This window comes from Anopheles coluzzii, chromosome 3 (assembly GCF_943734685.1).
Source record: "Anopheles coluzzii chromosome 3, AcolN3, whole genome shotgun sequence".
Classification (NCBI taxonomy): Eukaryota; Metazoa; Arthropoda; class Insecta; order Diptera; family Culicidae; genus Anopheles; species Anopheles coluzzii.
The window spans coordinates 10,683,294-10,699,959 of record NC_064671.1 but is presented as its reverse complement, the minus strand read 5'-3'; the positions used below and the strand labels follow the sequence as shown (position 1 = coordinate 10,699,959).

General features: G+C 46.3%; 1 protein-coding gene across 1 annotated transcript in view; it reads right to left on the bottom strand.

Moving 5' to 3' along the window:
- LOC120954605 (uncharacterized) overlaps positions 1-16,666 on the bottom strand; it is a 38,066-nt gene that overhangs the window by 18,577 nt on the left and 2,823 nt on the right. Inside the window, exon 2 of the mRNA XM_049608158.1 lies at positions 16,454-16,627. The gene's annotated coding sequence lies outside the window, so the exon portion shown is untranslated. The remainder of the gene's footprint in view (positions 1-16,453; positions 16,628-16,666) is intronic.

The window sequence follows — 16,666 nt, the reverse complement described above, 5'->3', positions numbered from 1 at the left end:
CACACATACACACACTTTGACTTAGACACAAACGACCCTCGCGGTCGTGAGTCGTTGTGAGACGAACCCGCGCGGGTTCTGCTTTGCATAAGCGTCGTCTTCAACTTCAACCACACCACAGACACGCAGAGACGCACGAGATAGAGAGACAGCGACATACCGCTGCTTATGTAGTTGCGGGACCGCTGGACGGTGAATTACTGTCCGCTCGGTAAATAAGCCGACAGGCCGGAAGGTTGGCAAGCAGCAGCAATAATAACAAACAACGTCACCGCCATCATCATCATAATCATTACGCCGCTATCTACCTACCTTCTTCATCCACCCCGACCTGGAACTGCAACTGGAACCCCTCCCGACCCGGACTGACACGGTTCTAAAAGCGAGTATCTTCCTCAGAACCTCCCACCCCACGCGACCAACGTTCTATCCATTGCGGGAAACAGAGCGGCCGTCCAAACTGGCGATGACTTTCCATTGTTATTCGCTTCAGCTTCGCGCCATTGCCTTTAAAAATGCGCTCAGAACCATATGCAAGTGTGGAGTGGAGTGTGTGTGTGTGTCTATTGGAGGTACGTACACCGTGTACCGTCTATTTAAACGACACACTTTTGATGGGCAAAAATGGGCAATTGTTTTGTTGTGGATGTAGGAAGCAACAAAACAAAACCGCGGACGAGCGCGACAGACTGATAAGATGTCTGACATGGCGGAAAACCCCACCAACATCCCGAGACCAGTGCCGGCGACAGCTTAACGCAAAACTTTGCGCAAAAGATATACCATAGAAACGCAAACACACGCAGAGCGACGATGACTAGATGACGTTGCGAACGACCGAACCCGAACCAAGTGCGGACATATTGCGCTGGTGACGTTTCGCACTCTGGCCCTTGTTAGGGTGTTTCTTGGCGGGCAGTGCGGAAAGGAAGCCATAAATTAAACCGAACCCCTCAGGTTGACTTCAACTTTCGTCGAAGAACGGACCCGTCTGGGTCGTCGACGAATGTGGACAAAAGTGGTTGAGATTTTGTGGTGTTTCTTTGGTGGTCGTGGTCGTGGTTTTTTGCATGGTGCAGTGATATCCAGACTAATTAAAAAAAAAAAAACGAAAACAGAATTAGAAGCAGATGGGCCCACAAAGTTCCACTGTCCAGCAAACCAACCAAAGCCCAAAACTAGAACCCACAAATTCTATTGGAGCAACCAGTCGTACACATTCTAACGACGCGTGCTTTTGACGTTTCGTGACGGGGCGCACTCGGGCCTACTTGATCTAAAGACTGCACGCATGGGCTAACAAACAGCACACACACACACAGCCAAACACGTGGCCGTGTTTGTCCACGGCCGTGTCATTGATAATTATACCATCCATGCGTGTAATACCGTCCCAGTGAGTGCTTTGAACGATTGCGTGATAATGGCGCCCGGCTTTATGAAGCGCCAAACATCATCATCATCGCAACATGAAATGATGCTGTGTGCAGATTGTTTTGCCTGTATCTCTGTAAAACTGCGTGTTTTCACTTCTCAGTTTAGCAATTGTCATATCTGGGGAGGAAAAAAAGACACCAAAACTGTGCAGCTACGCTAGCAAGACTGTATTTTCTGCTCCGTGTGGTTGGAGGATCACTATCGCTCTAAACCATGACTACCGTTAGGCACTCCGCCAGAGAGTTCCTGTTAATGAACTGCGGAAACACAGCTCCTTCTTGTGCTCTACATTTCATCACGCGTCTCTCTCGGAGCTCCTGCAAAACGTCAATGACCGGGGATTACATCTGCTGCGGCTGCTGGTGCTGACACTCTCAGAATGGATTCTGAGCTAATCGTCAGGTTCGTCGCTGACGGACCAATTATCATCCCGGTGGTAATTGAACGCAATTCTCCCCCTGCCACCACTACACCGCATGGATAGAAATTCAAAACGGGATCACTCACCAGAACAGAACTGAACCTAACTAATCTGGAGCAAGTGCAGTGCTCCTCTCGTCATGCTTTATCGTCATTGGTTTTGCGTGTGTTTACACCTGTAATCTCTCTTAGCGCCATTCCCCCCCCCCCCCCCCCTAGTTGAAGATGACTTCAACAGTGATGGTGCGATTAAAAATTCCCTGACAACCATGCAGCCGTGCACCATAAATCGTGCACAAAAAAACTCCATTACGTTCGGTAAACATTCCCCATTCGTTCGGAGTTCGGCGCTAAAGCGGATTCCACAGACAAAAGCCGTCGCATCGAGACTGAAAAGGAGAGTTCCACGGTGCATCCACATCATCCACATCATCATGCAAATGTCAACCTGCCGGCCGGTATGAGTTTATGGGAATGGGGTGGGTATTTTGTTTTTTTTTTTTTTCAATTCCACCTCTCTCTCTCTCTCTGTCGGTTGCAATGTCGACCACACAGCCACACAGGTCTGACCTTCATCTACTTGTCTTTTGCCGGGGACTTGTGCAGTGGTAAGAGACACCCCCCGAAGGTAGTACACGTTTCGTTCTGCCGAGGTTGAAGCCATTTTCTGTGTGGCTTTGTGTGTGTGCTCTGTGTTTTTTATCCGTATCCCTGTTTGGGGCAGATGATGTGTACGACCAGTGTACAGTGTTTGTTATTTACTACTTGTAGAGAGAGAGAGAGAAGAAGCAAAAAAACACATCTTCTTCCCAACGTTCCTCTCTCAGTGTGGTTATGTGGGCGTTTAGAGCATCCTGGGGGATGACGAGGAACAGGGTAAGAGATTGTGTGTTTATCTCAACAACTTTGCTGGTGGACAAGCAGAATGATAATGGCGGGTGGTACGATGGCGGTACGATGACAGATTATTATCTTCTACGGCCGACACCGAGGGGTGGGTGGGTGGTTTGGAGGGCACTGTTTCACTGGCCCGATGTAGGGCTTTCAGCGGCAAAACGTCTTCTGCAAAACCCATTAAGGTTTTCTCTCTCTCCCTCTCTCCCTGCCGTTTTTCTTTTTAATCACACAAAAACGTATTTGGCTTTTTGTTTTCTTTTCCCCTTCTGTTTTCGAATTGGTCTTCCTTCCCAAAAAAAACCAAGCAACAACAGTGCGGAACAAAATAAATCATATTCAATTTCTTTTACAAACAGCGATAATTAAACACCAGCCTCCGATCACGGTGGCTCACAGTGTTAAATGACACGCGGAGTGTGTTAATCTACGAATTACAGGTTTATTGCAGCGCACTGAACAAAAAACAACCGTCGTGCTTGTTTTGTGTGAACAAACGGTAGGCAGTGAAGGAAGAGGGAAAAAACGCACACGAGAAGATAAGTATGTTTGTGGTACACATTAGCACCTTGGGGCGTCGCTCGGGTTGAAGTCACCCGCATCTTCACGAGCGAGCGTATTGGCATGCTAAACAATAAATAAGAATAAACAAATCAAACGCCAAATTATAGAGACGCCGTAAATATGCGCTGCTTTTTGCTTTTAAAGAGAATGCCAGCATTTATTTTGGGTTACGTGAACTCCAACGCTTCATCGATTCGTATCGATCGATTCGTGTAGGGCCTCAAAAAGCCCAGGCACAAGGACGCGCATCAAGCGAGGACGCGAGGGGGAAAAGAGGGGAAAAAGGTATACCTCCGTAACCTCCTACCGTCCCCATTTCGTCCGTTCGTTGCGGCACACGTCAAACACACTCACACACAGACAAGCTTTCTTCAGGTGTCATGTTTCACATGACACATCCCGAGAACCTCATCGGCGAAGCGAGGAACGCGCGTGCAGGACGCGATATTCGATTTCCCCGTCGACTTGTTCTAAAACCTTCCGGCGCGCGTCGTTGTAATTGAATGTTGCCATCGTTTCCTGGGCTCGGTTTGTAGTATTGCTTTTTTTTGGAGATCTGAAGCGATTGCTATCTGCTGTATCATATTTTCTACTTCTTCCAAATTAACCGAAAGCTGCGGATATGTTAGGCGTACTACATGTACGAGTACATTAAGGTCTAGCTGATGACTTCTTATTAATAATCTAATTTCTCTTGCGTTGTGTAATATAAAAGCAGGAACTGTCCACTGTCGTCATCCAAAAGCACTTTCCCATTCGTCCCACACATCAACACGTTAAAAATGGAACACAATACCTCCTCCTGACGAAAAAAAAAAGCCCCATTACAATGTCCCAATCGTTCGCATCGATTGGTTTGGCGTGTCAATCGAAATTCAAACGCTACACGGAGCGCAATTAAATAAATTGGTATCGGCGGTGCTACGACCTACCCCTCCCCACTATCAATAGCGCCGATCGTGTTTTGTCCCTTGTCCCGTTGCGCCATGTGCCACACCACAGCTCTCTTTCTTCCTTGCTGACTTCCTTGGCGGTCGTCGTTCGCGTTGCAGAAGTTGAACGCTCCCGTTCGGATGAAAACGGAACGGTTTGTTTGGCCACGTGCGCAGCACTACCGGTCTCCAATGCGCAACAAGTGGCAATGGAGATCTTAAAGAGATTGCAAGCGCATCGCGTCCACACGTCCATTGCTATTTATTTATCAATGAAACCCAGTGTGTGTGTGTGGAACGACGAACGACCCGGAATGTGGGAAGTTATTGGAATAGGGATTTAGAACTTCTGTGAGCACGAACGCAATTTTGTAGGACAACTGAAGACACGTTTGTAGGCTCTCATAGGAGCAGAAGAATCACACCGGAACGGTACAAGATTAGCGTGATAAGGTCGTTTTTGTGTGTGTAGCTATTTAAGATATTTGTCCAACCAGTAGAAAGCTTACTGTGATACTATTTTTAATGCTCCAACCGTGGTGTGTACTTGGTCTGATAATGAACTGTTATAAGACGCGCCTCAGGATGACACGGCTTTGTGTCACGATGATTTGTGACATCTTATTCCTGAGGTTCTCGTCCACTTGCATGACGATCACAAAAGAGCTCACAATGCTAGAAGCTGCTTCGAGTTGTGGAGATGCCCGTTCGTCTCAAATGGTTGTTTCTCTTTCCATACACTGATTAATGATTGAAATGTAAGCATATCCGGGACAACCTTTTTTTGCACATCCGATCACACAATTACCGATCGCGATGTACCGATGTACCCAAGCCTCACACTGTTGACATTGAGCTGTAGCGTCGAGATTTCGACACGCCATCGCGGAAGGTAATAAATAGAAAATTGTCCCACCACACGAAACCAATTCGTCACGCGCTTCCGTTCCAGAACCATGGGGGGCCGTGTTTTGCCAGGCTTCGTGCACAAAAGTGAACGATCACATCGATAGATGTACAGGGTGGAAACATATTCCGGGCGGACCCTGTACATGACGATACATGATGATCGTCAGCCCATCACGACAGGTTGCAACGGTTTTGCGAAGGACGACAGCACAAACAAACCAAACTACACGGCACAAAAACACAACAACTGACCTCACACGCCTAGTCAGCAGCAACGTTGGCAGGCCTAGACCTAATTCCGAGACCCCCGCTTAAACTTGAAAAACAACACACAAATTTTTCAAACGGAACCGTATCTTATCAGACGGCCGCTGTCAGGCGGCGCGTCACCACTCGGACAAACGTTTGTGCCGGCAGCCCAAGTCACTGCGGGCGAACGGCTAAACGGGCACTTGTGGAAGCATCGGTTGGCCATCCTTTATCTTATCGGTTTGCCGAGAAAATCTACAAGCACCCACCGGGGACACAGCTTGTGGGCTGTGTAAAGGGCTTGCGGAGCGCGTTCTTTATCACGCCAAGGCACTTGCACACTTGCTGCCTGCCTGCCTGGTTTGCTGGCTTTTGTTTCCGTTTGTTGGCGCGTGTAGATTACGGCACGCCACCTCATAAATGTCCCAATTTTGTCCAACTCCTAAGTGGTTCCTGATATGAGGCGTAAGGTCGTTGTGCACTCTAGAGAGGGCAATTGTGAGGTAATGTGCCCAACAGGTAGGGAAGGAATTAAAGTCTTCGGAATTCAGAAATTAAGAGCTCTTAAATCACGATTAAAAGTGTCTCGAAAGAGGGAGATCTGGTGTACGGATGCAATAAATAATTCTATCGGGTTTTTTTTCTCTCTTGCGGTTAGAGCATTGTGATGCAACATTGTAACCGGCAGCCGAGAATGCGATGCAAATGCAGCCCGGATCCGGTTTCCAGTGAAGCAATGCCACACCACACTACCGAGCCACAAGTTGTTTGATTCGCAATCGCATAAATCCAATGCAGGGCGATGAATGAGGAAAGGAAGAAAGAAAACAGTCAAATTTATTAAGTTCTTCTTAACACCTTTGATTGTGTGTATTTTATTCCTTATGCGCTGTTCAGCTTGATTCATTTTTGCTCATAAATAAGATGGCCCATAAATAAAAGCTCATGTCGCTTCTGTGTGCCTTGCGTTTCGTGTGTGCGTGTGTGTGGCAGATGAAGCAACGTAGAAAAACGAATCTTTTCCCGACGAAAAAAAACATCACAGTGAAGCAATCAAACGCAGAGTGGGCAAAGAAGTTACGCTTCTCGGCGGGACGCTCACGAAACAAGTGCTTGTGTTAAACGTGACATTTGAATATGGCAGTCATCCGTTTTTGGCGAACAGTTTTACACCGTAACCTGTGTCCTTGAGCGCTCGTAAGAGCTCTCTAACATCGAAACTGTTCCCTGTTTTTGGGTTTTTTTTTTTGTTGGACTGTGCACACACTAAAAAGCCCATCAACCACCCATTATGCAGGAGGTCAACATGGATCAAACGTACTACGGTGGCTCCACCGTTCCAAGGAGCCACATTACAGACTGACACACATCACGGTTGAACAGCAAAAACACCGCATATTCTTCTCCTAACTAAATCTCCACCACATTCCAAGAATTAAAGGCCTGTTGCGTTGGGAAGCAGCAGGTTCTCTCCGTTTTATCAATCCGCGCGTCCCTAATTTGCGGCTCGTAGCAGGAGTCCTTCACAAGCGCGTTTCGCTGCGTTGCTGCGCTGCATCGCGCCAACTGGTCGCTGCGGGCGGCAAAGTGGTTTAATTTAACAGCTTACGTTGGCAAAAAAACGAATCGTTTGAAGCATAAAGTAAACACTGCAAAGAGATCTTGCACAATTTGGTATGAAGTATTTCGTTTTTTGTTTATTTCCCCCGACTGAGTAGTTCTTTGAATGCGCGTTGATGGGGTCGTTGAAACTGAAACGTTGCTTCGAGTGTAGCATACAAATGTGGTACAAAGTAAATGTTATTCCGTCTTTTTTATGTAAGGAATTTTTATAGTTTTAAGGCAATAACTATGTTTAGCGATTTAAGCATAAACGGTCTAGCTGTGATCGTAACAATAAGATCATTCTTCTTACGGCAAGCAAGTATCGTTCCATTCTGAAGTCGTTGGAAGTTAATTAATTAAAAACTACTTCATTTAGACACGTGTAACAAAACTGCAATATCATTTAAATCTCTAAGTAGCCTTCCTTGAACAGGCATTGCAACACTAATTCCCATGCCAATGTTCCATAACTGCAACGCACAAGTTGTCAATTTTCCCCCCATGAGCGCATGTCTTGATCCCTCCCCATCATTAGCGTCGTGTATGTACCATTTAATCTATTAAAACCTAATTATCAGGAAGACAACGATGTCTGGTGCAGCGGACCACACCACTCGTGTGGGGAGGAGGACCATGAGATGGCACAAACGACCCCTGCAACTCTGGCAGCACACGGCAGAGAAAGGTGAGTTGAAAAGCTACCCTCAGACCGGTGCGATGCAGTTCGATAAGAATAATCTGAATCATAAAGGTAAATGGGGATCACAGTACGGTACGATATAAAGTTATTATAATAATAACCAGGACAATGATTAACACAGCGCTTCGTTAGACCGATTAGCCACAGATAGGACAGTTATTATACGATTGCAAATCACCACAAATAATTCACTTCCTTCCATTAAAACACAATTTCGAGCTAAATATGACATTAAGCTTTGCAATTTAAAAACATTATAAGCGCATTATTTCCGTACCGATTGATGTCCTTAATATTGTTCTAATAGTGCAGACAGGTGTTTCATCGAAAAAAATTGCTCCCAAATTTGTGCACTAATGATGATAGATTTAAAATTATTTCCACTCGATTATTAGTCACTGGCTGGCATTAAAATGTCTCTAAAGCCCCCCAATCGACATTTCCCTCCCATTGAACGATGTTACCGTTTCGAGTGATGTGTTTCGATTCGTCAACCGAGATACAGCGCACCGAGAGCTCGATAGAGAGCTTACAATATAAATATTTAATAAAAAAACGCACACATAAATAGACACCCATACACATCCTGCTACTGCTCGGTGAACCTCACAGGGAAACGTTACAGCAAACGCGCAGCGTTTGTAAGGCATCCCTCGAATGTAAATCTATCCGAGCCTTATGGACTAGAATTGCTGCGTGTCTGTGTGTGTCTGTGTGTCTGTGTGTGTGTGTGCGTGGTGGAATTGCTTCAACACACATAGCTGAAACGATCCACAGAAGACCGACCGATGGTGTGTGGGCGTATGAGTGTAGATATTTCGAAATCTTACTTACTTTACATCTACTTCTTGGCATTTTCTCGACGCGTACGTCGAGTGTCGCCGTAACGTAACACACATAATCGAAGCGGAAAACACTTGTGTCAATACCGTAGCGACATTGGCCGACACTCGCACGAGAATGGATTTATGAGTGGAGAAGAAGGGAAGAATAAATGAAATCATTGTTTCCGCTCAAAGTATCTTTCAGTTTCATGGGTACAGAATGTTTGGTTTTGAAATGTCGCTTAATTAGGGACATTGTTTCTATTTAAATTATATTAACAGTTTACTTCACACATGTAGGATGTATCTAATTTACGTGCAAGTTGATCATTCCATTTTGTTTTCATTAAAACTAGGTTACCTACACGATTTTACATCAAACAGACAACTCAAAATGTGTTGTCTTTGTACCTTAATTTCACCCCGCGAGCGAAGCAAGTCTCGACCGATAAAATGCAGCTTGCCTGATAACGTATCAACCGGAAGTACGTGAAGACATCCACCACGCAGCACAACAATAACAACAACGCGACTGACAAGTAGCGATGTAGCTTCAAGTTTGCGACTCCTATCTCCTTATACAATTGAATCTCTTCTTACCCTGTTTGCAAACAAACAAACCCAAAGCTCTTCCCCCTCAATCGGTTTTTCTTTTCTCTCCAACATGAACCATTTCTGCATTGACATAATTTAACTCAAAGATGTATATAAATAACTCATTCGCTGTGCCTACATTCGCCCAAAACTCTAATCAACGATCCGATTATATTACGCCATCTTAATTTTCCATTCAAAACAGTATTGCACAACGATGGAAAGCCTTCCCAAATGAACCAAAAAAAAAAAAAACATAAAAAACGACTCAAATGAAATGAAATCGAAATTTATGAAGCGACAAAGACATTTCCCTCTCCACGATGTTTTTTTTTTTTATTACCATCGACACGTCGCGGGTGTTTCCGTCGTTTCGATTGGATAAATTTAGCGCTATATCTTTCATCACTCTACACCCTTTTCCTCCAGCTTCTTTTGCCCTAACACATGCCCGATCGGTTGGTGAGAAAATTTCACTCATTTTCCGCACCGCAGCACCGAAGGGCTTCCACTTGAAATGGCCTTTAAAAAAGGGTTCATTTAAAGGCAGCCCTCTATGGATGGAACTGTGGCCAAGGGACTGATTTTGGGGAGCGGGTTTTGGTCACTTTCAGCTCAATTTGTTCGTAGAAGTTCGTGACGGCTTTTATGAGTTTATGAGCGTGTTTATGTGCAATTGGAGTCAATTATTATCGGCACAATTAGACCGCATCGGTTCGGTTGTTTTGTGTTTTGTCCTATTCAAACGTCCCCACACACAAGGTGTCATCGGCACAACGGGTGTCCAGTTTGGATGTGCGCCCTATATATATATGTTGCTGATCGACCCCGGTGCGCGCAACAGGTTGCTGACGAGCGAAATGTCGCCCCCCGGTGGATGGTTTTGAAAGCTCTCCACTTTATCGCAAAAGGTTAACCTGTGCGATTACGCCTCCAGGGTGGGCGCACACATTGTCGCACGCCGTGCGGTTAGGAAACGCATTTGAATTTACATTACAATTACTGATGCTGAAATTTTCTTCGATACATTTAGCAATTAAAAAGATAGCCCCCAACACTCAACCACGCAAAGCGAGCGCAACGGGAGAAAGTTCCAAACGACCCGGCGCTGCTAGTATAGAGCAGTAAGACGTCCCTCCCCGAAATGCACAAACAAAAAATCGAATTAATCAACCCACAGCACGGCGCGAATAATACAATTTGCATCCCCGGAAGGCCCGGGCACGACCAATGGGCATGACGAAAATGTGTCCCTTACCGCTACCGAACGCTGAAAAGTAAGAGCGAACCAAACCGGGGGTGCGTGCTGGTAGATTCTCTCTCACTCTCCAAAACGAAAGTGGCAAACGTGGCGGCGGCGGCATCTGTCACACGACGCATGACATGCCATGGCTTCAATGCCAGCAGAAATGGGGAAAGGGAGCTCGATCTCCACTCCCCGGCAGTTGGTTGATGGGAGTGAATTTTTCACTTCTCTGTCACATTTTTACCTCCAAAGGCAAAGGGGGAGAAAGCGCCCAACAACAGTTTGACGTATTTAGAACAAATAGAGCAATAACAAAAAGCTAGCTACTGTAAAAAACACAGTCCACAATTCGTTACGTCCACCCGGTCGCTTCGTTCCGGTGTGAGTGTGTGCGCGCTATGAAAAAAATGGCGGAACGCTGCAAACGCAGTTGTTTTTAAAAGCGCTAAGCGTTTCGTTATTTGCGACGAACAAAACAAAAGCACACACGCCAGCAAAACATTATATACATCCGAAAAGGTAACATACACACACACACACACACACACACACACACACACACACACACACACACAGTCCTCGGAGGTAAATAACATTGCACGGCCCAAAGACCTAATGAAACGTGCAAAAGTTCACCAGCTCATCTGCCTATGTAATGGTGCCGTTTACAGACCCAGACACACAACCACTGGCCCCCCCTTTGTGGTTTGGTTCATTAAAAGGGTTTGGAGCTGCGTTGGTTGGCTGCGTTGGAATAAAAAACAACAAACACAAACCCTTGTGGAGCGCCTAGAACGTACGTGTTTGTGGCGTGAAAACTTCAAACCCGTTGGCGCATTTGGACTTACCTTGCAAGCGTGATTGTGACGAAACACTATACCCACCATCAGAACACACCTTCCAACACACACACACACACACACACACACACTCACACTTCGTGATCTTCATTCGATCTACAGACGATCCTCTTTTGCGACAGTTTGGCAAAGGGCGCCTCAGGTGACATCTTGCCCCCTTGGCGGGGCTTTTAGTTACGCTTGGCGGTGCAAAAACTCATGTCAACTATGCACTACTGCCGGAGTGCTGAAGAGACCCAAACGGTTACCCTCGAATGGGTACGGCTGGTTCCGACAGGGGAGCGTACCAGAACAACGTTGCAAGCGATCATGGTTGGAGTTGGCACCGCTGGTCACGGTTGATCGGTCGCGCAAGAGCGGTTGTGGTTGGGATTTTCCTTTGCTGGTAGTTTCACTAAAGAATCTGTTCATCCAAGATGTGGAAGATACCCTCTGCAAGAAGAGCAACTGGACTTGAAAAACTGGGGCGAAAGTGGTATCGTTTCTAGATCTAAGTTCCAGCAAACGAAAGCTTCAAGAGGAAAGCGAGACACTCAATCCCGAATCCGAATTGGAAAACTGCAACTGAAATGGAAAATATTGCGGTGAGGAAAACTTCAACACAAACGTCAACTGAGTTGCTCTGGTGGCGACGGCACGGGTAACTAGATTAGGTGCGGTAGATGGATAGAGATGTCTTCAGGTTACTTCCTCCACCCAAAACGAGCGTTGTGGTGTGCGGTTTCACTTTCCTTTTTGAACTCAGTTTTTTTTTGGTTTATATTCATCCATTTGCCTACCGCCTAGGCAGCATGCAGCAACCGCCGTCAGTTTGAAATGTATAAATAATCAAGTTTTTGCTGCACCTAACCAAGCGTACACTGGAGGTCTTACATTGTAGCGGGATTAAATCAACAGCACAAAACCATAGGCTGGCCTTTATTCTGACCACACGCAATGCAGCACAGTGAAATGGAAAGGATGGGGAAATCTGTTGCCAAACATTTTCTATAACTCAATATAATATTGCAACAAGGAAGTGGCAGTAGTGCTTGTGATATGGCACATTGCACTGTGAATGACGCCAGCAAAGCATGCGGAATGCACTGAGCGACACTTGTAGCACACAGCTTGTACGGACTTTGATAAGGGAAACAATGACGACATAAAGAACGGTTCAACGATGACCCATAATCGCTTAAGCGCGATAATTCGCGCTATACACGGCCAATCCCGGGGTGCATATTTTGCATGCGCATTGGGTTTATCATTTCACAGAAACTGATGTACAAGCTGTAACATGTATTTCGATCAGTTCCAGCAATGTAAATTCCACCACATAGGCTCACTCTTCAGAGATGTGTTGGTATTTCGTGGTGTTGGTGCTAACGCAAACTGAATATCCTATTGGCATAACCTTCGCAAAAGGTTCCTGTTTGTGTAGGATCATGTCGTTTGTCCAATATTTGTTCTGTTCTCTTTATGGTGCCTTTTTTGTCTGGTGCATTATCTGTTAGCCTTCTTATGAGCATGGGATTTATTAGATGCATATCCGGTATGTTTGGTTCTTACACAGACTCTATCACACGTGTTTTGTTTTTTGTACTGTTGTTTTGCACTGTATGTCTAGGCTTTGCTGGTTTATTGCACCACGTGTACACGGTTCATTGCCTTATGTCTTATTGACAAAGATATGCGTCAGGCCACTGCAAAAGACATATGTTTATTTAGGCCCGAGATGATTGCTTTGCAGGATTTGTTATAGTTTTGCCAAAGCGAAAGCTCAGGATGCCTAAAATCCGTATGTTCAACTCTGATGCCATCTTTACGACAGTAAAAACGCTCTCTGGGAGCATTTACATAGCCAAACAATTAATCCAGCAGATCCACAAATGGAAGCCTACCCACCCGAGAGAAGCCCGCCCTCTGTTCGCGCGTAGCACAGTAGCCTCCCCCAGAGCACTGCCGCAAGCACGCGACCCAGTGGCCCTGGGTGCTCGCATTGATACGCGTCGAACCGTGAGACGCGAGGGGTGGTGGAGGTGGCGTAACAACCGCAGATGCAACTGCATCACGCCGTATCAAACGCAGTTCAGCAATGTGTAGAATGTTGACGGTGCTAAATCATGTACAATTTACAGTGCAACATCGACCGCACCGAGCAAACATCGAGGGACGGATATAGCCGTGGTGGTGGTGGGCTAAGGTCGCTCGGAGAAGATCGGCAAACAAATGGGCGAAACAAACGAGAAGAGGAAAAAATAACTTCCCCACGACAACACACTCACAGCTCCGTTATGGGACAGGGAAAATGGGAAGAGTGCAAGAGCACGCGTCGCGGTGCAAAAATGTTGTAATTAAACGCGCAAAGCCCATCCACCTGCCCGGAGGGACGGTGGTGATGGAGGTACACACTGTCGTGGCAATTAATCAGCACAAACAACCTGCTCCGGCAAGTACGAACATGATGCGCGGCTGTCGGATGCTGTAGTTAGAGGTAATGCCGAACAAGGCGTAGGAAGGCTGTTCTTGTCAAACGCCAAGAAGTTTGTTGTGGTGTCACGGTCAGAATGAAGTCGCCAAACTGAGCTTTCGGCATGGATTGGTGTCACATTGGCACAACACTTACACGAACGGTACGCTCTTCCTAACAAGGTTAAGAGCGGATGCTGATGAAGGTGTCCGAGCTTACAGATGATGACTTCCTAATGGAGTACGGATTTACGGGCCAGTTTATGAGCTTGTTTTCGATTATCTTTATATCTCTTTTACAGCACCCCTATTTGTACCTTCCCCTGGGTTTACGACTTTACAATAGCTATAGAGAGAAAGAGAGAGAGAGAGAGCGCGCGAGTGTCATTTCTTTCCCATTCAGATGCACGACTGCAATAAACGCACTTGTTATAGGCAAACAAGACAATAATAGACGGATGCTACTAGCACCAGCACCGACAGTAAAACCACATCGGATCAATTGACGCACCATCAACACGGCGAGGAAGCCTTTAAGCGCCCCCATTACGACCGGCCAGCGCCGGGCTCAATCAAGCTGTACTTTATTGGCTCGATCACCACCACCACCATCATCATCAGCATCATCAGCATGATCATCTTCGTTGCTCGGTAGGGTGTAGTAGCTCTCACACCACACACAAGAAAATCAAAACACAAATCATAAAATACAGACCCCCAGCGAGCTGCTAAAGCTCGCCCTACCCCCCCAAAAACACGCGCGTTAATTGATTAATCACTTCGTTAGGCTACGATTTAATGGTTCGGCTGTGGCGTTGGGAGCCGCAAAACGAAGCAGGTCAAGTCCAACCGTTCCATGGCTACATTGGCATTTGGTAGTGTGGCCACGGTTTGCCAAATTCTGTGCCTCGCATTTCACTCTTTAAAGACGAGCTCGTATGTGACACATACGACGAAAGCTTGTTCTACACTCCGTTCATCATCGTACACACTGCGAGAGAATGAGTAAAAACGAGGTCATCGGTTTGGGTGGGTAAGAGGAACCACCAGAGGGAAGCGTGGCGTTTCAGCTCCTCCACGGGCCCACAATCAGCCCGTTCCGTTTCAATGTCATGCCGGGCCAGCATTAAGTAACGAGGCGAGCATGCGGTAGCTTTGCGTTGCATGTTTGCATGCTGTGACGTACACGGTAGCATTAATTGAAGACTTGTGTACACACGCACACTCACACACACACACACAAACACAGTGGTGGGGTTGGACCGCGTGCTTGGAGCTTCAGTCTCCCGCATAAGAAAAAAAAGACGAGTTGGGAAGATGCGGCGGAAACCTCTCCGGCTAGAGGTCGGAGAAGGAGAGGGCCGGCCGTTGCGGTAAATAACGACAATTGCCATGTTGCAGCTATTTATTTGTGTGTTTTATGCGAGCGTCTAACGTCTCACAGTGGTCACAGTGGCGCACTGGAAGGCAACAGAAGACGACAAAAAAAAACAAGCTGTGCTTTGCGTGTCCGTGTGTACGCGTTTGTGAGTTGAGCCGGGTTGAGCACCGAGATTCCATAATTGCTTTATGGATAGTTGGCTTTCTTCTTCCGCCCCAGGATCGGCTTTGAATGTTTTCAGTTGTTTCCTGCCCCGTTGTAGTTGATACGATTGGCGTAGCGCGCTTGTTTCAGTGCTGTTCTGCTCATAAATGTCATGTTCTGTTAACTATCTATGCTAGACACAATCTGATACGCGACATTGCTGGCGGAACCATAAACACATTTTAAACCGATGTAAATCAATTACGCAGCAGAACCAACAATTATGTTCATTCTTGTCTTGCAAGCGAGCTACAGCTAAGTAAAACCATGCAGTGGAACGTCATGCAGTCCTCGATCTTCAATCGTGCGGATACCTTCAGCTGAATTGGCCCATTGAGAGCCTGCTCTATCGCCGTGTCAATCACGGAACAACCCTCGGCCCAGTTGTTTTTTGTAGCTTTCAGGAGGTTATTAACATTGCCAAAGAAGTGTTGAGGAAAAAAGTGGAATGAAAACTTGAAGAATGACCCAAATTTCTCGCTACTGTTCACTCCTTACATGTGTCAGAATAGATAGTGTGCTAACAAATTGCTCAATAAAACAGTATTAAATTTTCATAATTCAAAAACACTCTGCTAGACCCTTCTTTTTCCCTTTCCACAACCCAATTCTTCCGCGTCTAGGCAGCAGTAGGACAGTAATTTGCACCCCACTCAAAGCATCCGGGACAAGATAATGATCCAACATCGTCATCCCGCCTCCCCTCCCAAGATCTGCTCCTTACTCATCGCGCTCTGACCGCTCGGTTCGCAGGCGCGCAACAATTTTAATCGCATTGCTTTCTTTCCGATCATTTTCACCCCATTTACCCGCGGCTGCCGCCGGCTATTAACGTATATTAGATAGCACCGACCAGCTATCCGAGCATGGGGCAATTGGTGGTGGTCGGCAGAAATTAATTTCGCCTGCCAAACCACGGCCCAAACGATTTAATATACAGCAGCAACAACAGCAGCATTCTGTCATTCGGAGACGGAGGTACGCTTTCGGGCGATTTGGGCGTTGTGATGAGCTAACGCGATCAATAACATGGTCGCAAGCGAGCGTGGATGAGATGGGACGATGCAATAGAGCATGAAGTAAAAGCGCTGGTTTGTATAGGATGGGATGTGGATCAAATCCTCAGTTTTTAAAGTAAGTGTAGTTTTAGTGTAGACATATTTAAAAAAGGTTTCCCGCTTACCTGTCCTTAGTAGGAGGTAGTCTACTACACTTCTACGTTTTATCTCCACCAGCAACTGTCAAACGGCTTTGCGTGTGCTCTTCGTTGAACTCTTCTTCCTCTTTCTCTCTCTCTCTCTCTCTTTATCACAAACACACACACACTCACGCACTCACTGCACCTCTCCACAACGACCTGTTTGGGTACAAAATTAAACCAAAAAAAAAGAGAGAG